The sequence below is a fragment of the Rhinolophus hipposideros genome, assembly GCF_964194185.1.
Source record: "Rhinolophus hipposideros genome assembly, chromosome: 6".
Taxonomy (NCBI): Eukaryota; Metazoa; Chordata; class Mammalia; order Chiroptera; family Rhinolophidae; genus Rhinolophus; species Rhinolophus hipposideros.
The window spans coordinates 8,840,312-8,847,092 of record NC_138052.1 but is presented as its reverse complement, the minus strand read 5'-3'; the positions used below and the strand labels follow the sequence as shown (position 1 = coordinate 8,847,092).

The 6,781-nt window shown below is 53.9% G+C and overlaps 1 protein-coding gene across 1 annotated transcript in view; it reads left to right on the top strand.

Annotated features, from left to right (window-relative positions):
• The first annotated feature begins 2,191 nt into the window (after positions 1-2,191).
• The window catches only part of GLI2 (GLI family zinc finger 2), a 240,939-nt gene continuing 236,349 nt past the window's right edge, over positions 2,192-6,781 (top strand). The window contains exon 1 of the mRNA XM_081051718.1: positions 2,192-2,324. The gene's annotated coding sequence lies outside the window, so the exon portion shown is untranslated. The remainder of the gene's footprint in view (positions 2,325-6,781) is intronic.

Here is a 6,781-nt window from a genome sequence, read left to right as displayed (position 1 = left end):
CTTCACAAACTTAACAACACAAGGAAACCAACAGAGACAAGCTTGTAATGAAGTAATCAGCCGACGCTGCTAATATTCCAGTAACATGAAATGATTCCCCACATTTCCTGGGGTAGATATGAATAGGGTCATTAAAATATGGCCAAGGAGGGGAGGGAGAGTTTACTTTTTCTGTCTCCTTAGAGTCTGTGTTCTGAAAGCTCAGCAGGAATTTAAACAAATAGCATGGAGGAATGGTGAATCTGATCATATTTAAAGAAAAAGCCCCTTTCAAACTTCTCTTCCCTTAAATAAATATATTGGCTTCTGCAAGTTTTGCTTTTTAAAAACCCTGCAGGTTTTTTTGTTTGTTTGTTTGTTTGTTTTTTGTTTTGTTTTTAATCCCCATCTGGAGAGCCTATTTGAGAAAAACAAAATTGGCATCAAATTGCTCTAATATTGTTCTGTATATTTTTTCCTCTAGGTCAAGAAGAAACTGTTGCTTCTCTTATATAAATGAAGGTAAGGAGGGAAGGAAAGTAATAGGTAATGGGGATCACATGCTCCCTCTTTGATTAAAAATTGAAAAACAAAGTTAGGGGAGGGTCTAGTATGGAAAGAGCTACTGACAAAAAGAATTACATCAATAAAATGGGTCTGTGAAGGTCACACACCCACAGGGAGAGTAGAATTCGGTCTCTGAGCCTTTGGCTCCCCTGCATTTACAGATAAGATGCAACTGCAGGAAGAGGGGCTGAAAGAGAGATGCGGCCACCACCCTGAACCCGGTGAATTTGGCTACACTAATGGTAGAGCGTACTGAAACTCATGGAGGAGGGAGGTTCCATGCTGTGACCTTGGACAAGTCACTTCACTTCTTTAAGCCTCAGTCTTTTCACCTTGTAAAACCGGGTATTAGAGAAACTGCCTCGCAAAGTTTTGTAGATTAAATAGTATAAAGGAAGTACAATGTGTCACGTAGCACATAGTAAGTGCTCCACAAACGTTAGGAAGAAAAATAAATAATACTCCCAATGAGGCACTCTTTGCATGGTGACCCTCAGTCCTAGAGAAGTTGGTGGCCCCTGAGGGGTTGGGGGACACTTTGGCCAGCTGTCCCCATGCTTCTCCAAGCCAGGCAGCTCAGTTCTCGGCTGTGGTGCGGCTTGGGGACCCAGGGCTTGTTACCTAGTTTGCTTAAGCAAGTTCTTTCGCACACACCCCCATACACACTTTGGCCTGAAAATTCAGTGGAGCTTTTTCTTCCTTCTTCCTCTGTTGTTATTGGGTTCTGATTACTTCCATCTGGCCGCCGCAGCTCGAGCGGAGACTCTAAAAACAAAACAAAACAAAAACCCTCCCTGCAAAACACACATGCACCAACCCTCGAAGCCTTCTCCGCTTCTCGCCAACCTGCGCTCAGAAGGCGACTCGCTCCCGCTGCGGCGGGGGGGCGCCACCAGGACCCCCGGCACCTGCGCGCGCTGCTGGCTGGACAGGGTGCTCGCACAGCCGGGGCCCCTCCCTTTCGCTCCGTCCCCGGCTTCCGCCCTGGCGCCGGGAGAAGCGGGCGCACTGGGAGCCGCGACCCGGACATCTCCCGGCGGAGGGGAAGCGGGAGGTGGGGAGGGCGGGTGATTTCAAGAGATTGAAAACAGAGCAGTTCCTGCGCCTCGGCCCCGGAGCTCATCTGACTTGAGTTAGCGACCCACCCACCCACCCCGGCGCCTAAAAAAAGTGTTGGAGACTGGCGCGTTCTTTCGTTCTCCGCTCGAACTTCCCTCGTTGGTGTGCTTTCTCCCTCCGGGGCTGGGGAGGAGCGTCCTCGGCCGCCCCCTCCCCTCCCGGTCCCTCGGGTCCCCCGGGCGGGTGCGCGGCGCCCGGTGTGCGGCGGCCGTGCGCGCGGGGGCGCTGCGCCGTCCCGGCGGCGCGGGGATTGCGGGAGTGCCGGAGCTCGCCAGCCGAGGCAGCACGGCTCCGCGGACTTTCTTTGAAACTCTCATCAATGAGACTTCGAGGAGGAGCGGGAGGCGGCGGCGGCGGACGCGGAGGCAGGCGAGGAAGAGCCGGGGCATCCGGAGGAGCTGGAGGACGGAGCGCGGGCCGCGCGGCGCGCCGGAGCCTCGGGGAGCTGCCCGCCTGCCGGCGATAGGGGCGACCGGGCCCCAGCCCGCCTCTCGGTCCCCTCCCCTGCTTGGCCGGCCCCGCCCCGGCCGGACCGAGCCCCGGCACACTGCAGCCCGCGGCGGGTCGCCGCGCCAGCCAAGTTGGGATGGGGGCTCGCAGCCTCCGCCCGGCGCCCGAGAGGCCACCTGCGTGCTAGAGGCAAACTTTTGTCTCCCTCGGTAAAGTTGCCTTGGCCTTCTTTTGCTTGCTTTTCTTTGAGAAGTGCCTACTACCCCGGCCGAGACTGGGCCGGCTGGGATGCTGCTCCGTCTCGGAGGGTCCCTCGGCCGGGTACCCGCGCCAGGGCGCGGGGATGGGGACACCGGGTTAGGCTTCGGGGCTAGGGAGGCAGCTCGGCTTCGAGCTTTGGCCGACGCGGGCGGGGACATGGGGGAGCGTGTGTATGTGGGAGTTAGGAACTCGTGGCCGGGGAGAGATTTTGCATTCCTCTTCCTACCTGGGGGAGAGAGCCTCTCTAAGCCGGGCGCGCAGCTGGGCCGGCCCCCGCCTGGTCTCCACCGCGCCCGAGCGAGGGGCTGTTTTGCGGGCGGTGGCGCCGGAGGCTGGGATGCTGCGGAGCTCCGGGAGGTGGGCAGTGGGAGTGTGTCTAGGGGAGTGTGCTGCGTGGGGAGGGTCTGAGCCAGCCACTTGTGGACTTCTGACTGCACTTCGCGCGGCGCGTCCCGGAGTCCTGCCTTTCTTTCTTCCTCGCTCCTGCCTCCCCCTCGTCAGGCGCTGTCGTCCCCCTCCCCCTCGGTCAGGCGCTCCTCTTCGGCCCCCCTCCTGGCTTTTCTCCTCCTCCTCCTCCTCCTCGACCCCTGCTCTCCGCCCCGAGATCCGCTTGACTTTCCGAAGGGATCCGCCTGTAATCCCTGGCCCGGTCCCCCGGACCCCCACCCTCACTTTCATCCCCGCCCCCACTCATCATTTCCCTCCGCACCCCCCCTCCCCCCCGCCAATCTCTCAACAAGTATATTTGCTAAGGAATTTGAAAAATCCACTACTGCAACTTGATCTGTGTGTGATGGATGGGGAGAGGCGCGGAGAGAGTTGGGCGCCAATCCTATTAAGGGTTTAGGGAAGGGAGCGTTTTCCCCGGACGGGGGCGGGGGTGTGTGTAGGGAGGGAAGGAGGAAGGAGCGTGTGCTGCTGAGTGAGGGAGAGCGCGCCCACCGCGTCGGGGAGCTGGAAGTTCACCCAACTCGGCGGCCTTTCAGCCCGGCAGGAATTGCTGTCATTTCCTAGGAAACCCGACTTTTACAGCTCGAGGAGCTGGGGATGGAGCGGCGCGCTTCACCCCTGTGACCTGCGGCAGAGGCGCACGCGGGCCTTGGCAACCCCTCCCCCCAGGGTGCTTCCCTCCACTCCTTTCCCTTTTGTATGATTTTGCTGTGGCTTTCAGAGTTGAACCCGGCTGTAACTGCAGATCGTTCCCTAGCGTCTGGTGCCGGCCCTGGCGGGGCTTCTGCGCTCCCGCCGGGACCGCGCGCTGGGTGCACGGCCTCTGGCGCGGGCTTTGCAGCCCGGTGGCCACCGCCGAGTCCTGGGCCTCCGCCTGCCGCCTTCGCTGGGCGTGTGAAGGTTTAATCCCGACAGCTCCAGATAAAGGGAGCAGTTGTAAAACGCTCATATGCTGTTTGCAGACGAGGCTCTGGGGGATGTTGGAGAATTTGAAAGTAAACGTTTCCCTCGCAAGCGGCATAAAATAGTGTTTAAACAAATATTGTATTGGCATGCTCAGGGGGCTCGGTGCCAAAAAGTAAAGTAAATAAACTGTGAAATCCAAAATATACAGCGGTGGAAAGCGGAGGAATAGGCGGGCTCGTCACCAGTCCCCTGATGAGACCTGTTTGTTCTAGCCACCTTTCCTACAAGACCCCTCCCTGCCCGTAGCCTTACCTTGGCCGGGAGTGCTCTCCTCTCTTCCTGCTGTGGGGGGCTGGCCTCCTGGGTTTGGGAGCGGCCTTGCAGTTGTTCATCAGGGAGGAAATTCATTGTGTGGCTACCTGGGCTGGTCTCCGAGGGGAGGGGAGGCACCCCGGCTGTGCCCGGCTGCGTGGAGTGTTGATGCTCTCTAGGCTTTTCCCAGCTCCCGGTCTGCCCGGGGGCAGTAATTCTAGACTGTACAATCTAGACCTGGTCCTTGCAACCCCTCCAGGGCCTCCCGCCTTCTTGGGCCTCTGACCTCCCGTCTTGCTCCTTCTGCTTCATTTTGTCTTGCTTTCGTTTTTCCTAGACTTGCAGCTTCTCCCTCCCACGGCTGAGGGTTCACAGGAAATTTTGGAAATATTCGCTCCCAGATCTAAATTCCACTCCAACCAAGACATAGGGAAAGTGGTCACTTGTCCCAGAGTTTCAAAGTTAGTTATATTTTGTAATATTTAGGGTGTTGTTTTTTTTTTCCAAATTTCTCTTATGCTTTGAGACATGTGCTAGGTTCGTGAGGTTATTTAGTGATTCTGGGGGGAGGTAAACCAATGCAGGAAGATCCCATTAGAGGTGAGGAACCCCGCTGCCTGGCAGATAGTCCTCAGGTGAACCAACTTTCCCTTGATCTGGCATCTCAGTGAGACTGGTCAGTGCAGTCTATCTGCAAAGTCACTGGGTGCGAATGCGAATGAGTGGGCGGGAAACGCTCTGGAACCAGGGCCCAGCTCGCTGAGGAGCAAGGTAGGACAGCTGGAGACGTTTTTATCTTCCTGGGAAATTGTTTTGAGGGGAATTTGCACACGGGTCAGACTCCTCTGCCAGAGGCCTTGGAGGGAACTCTTGACTCGGCCCACCTTGAAGTGTGTGTGGTTAGAGGAGGCCCTTCTGGCCAGGTGGCCTTAGAATGGAGTGCCACTCCAGTTTCTCAGGGGTGCTCCAGCCCACTTGTGGGAGAGCACTGAGATCCTTTGAGTTGCCTGGTCAGAAGAGGGGGCCACAGGGCAGCTGGTCAGCAGCTCATTGCCTGGCTTCAGGGGGCTTGGGGGCTGTGTACTGTAGCTGGCTTGTTTGCACTGCGGACCAAAAAATACACAAATACTTCATGCTTTTTGTACTCCCACAAGTGCCCTGTACACACTGCAGCCCCTACAGCTGGATTAGCAAACCAGGGATTCAGTAGGCCGGCAGACAAAATTGGATATTTGCCTAATAAACACCCTTCTTCCATCAGGGCCTGGAGGGGGTGGGGTGGTGGTGACATGGGGGGCTTCACTTCACAGATGCTAGTAATTCCCTTTAAATAGGACGTGGAGGTGTCCTGTGCACTTTGAAAGCATGTGTGACCCCTACATATGCGGCTGGGTTTTTAAAGCTCAAAATCCGAGTCCTACATCCTTGTGTATTGTAGGGGTAGGGCAGCTTGTCTTTTCCTGGCAAAAGTGTGTGTTCAGCAGGCCTTCCTTTCATCTGAGTGACGCTCCTGACGCCGGCCTGAGGGAACTTGGAGCAAACCAGCCCTGCTTCTTCAGGTTGGGGGTGGTTTCTACCTGGGCCAAGGCCTGTTTCCTGGTGCTGGAGGACAGCTAGGTCAGGTGGACAGCTGCAGCTGTTCCTGCTGGGCCAAGGCCCTTTGAAAAGGAACACTGGGGAAGCAAGTCCCCTTTCTTCTTTTCAGTTAGTGTGAGAGACACGGACAAATGAAACACATGAAGAATGCCAAAGAGAGAAACTGTACTCTGATTCCAGAAAATTCAGAGAGGCCGAATAGGTGATTGTCCCGGCACACAGAATACGAAGTAATTTCAGTGAACAAGGCTCACAGCTTCTAAAGACCTCGGGAGGAAAGCTGCTCTGTGACTGTTTTCCTCAGGCTTGTTTAAAAGACTACTGGGGAAGGGTCAGTGGACGTTGGTGTTTGGTAGCGTCCTTTGGTAAAGAGTAATAGCTTTGTGGTTTTCAAATAAACGAGTGACTTCAAATTCAATATTGCTCATTTTCTCTAAAACTCTTTGCTGTGGAATATAAAGGACTTAAGAAAGCAAATGATTGATCATTGTTTTTAGATTCTGAGGGTGACAAAAACATCCTTACCGTACAAAACTCTGTTTAAAGCCCTGGGAAAATATGCCAATCGTAACATACTTTCTGCATGGTTAGTATCTTATTTTCCTTAGTTCCTTTATCAACAAAAGCATCCTCAATAATCCTGTGTGTGTTCTGATTCTGGTTTTTTTGTTTTGTTTGTTTTTTTATACAAATGGGGGGAAATAGCTCATTTAAGATGTGACGGAAGAGTGCATATTAAACTTTTTTTGAGATTTTGGTTTAAATTTAATAAGTTAATGTGGTTTTTTTGTGTGTGCATGTGTGTTTAAAAAAAACCCAGGTTGCTGGGAAGAGTGTTTTAACTGTGAGTGCCCGGTTTCATGCATTAGCATAAGAAAAAAGTTGTAGTGCTTTTACTATTGTCTTGAATGAAGAGTTTCTGCAAAGGGAAGGGAAGCCGCAAAGGGGTGATGGTCCATTGAGATTCCTCAGCGGCCCCAGCTCGTCATCTGCGCTGAAATCTGTGATCGGATATCACTTTTATCTCACTTTTCCATTCTCTGGCCTTTTTCACACGTTCACTTTTGTCAGGGTTTATTGATTATGTTTTCTTCTCTGCAAATCTGTGGAAAATTTAATGAACCAAAAACAGCAGTGAAAT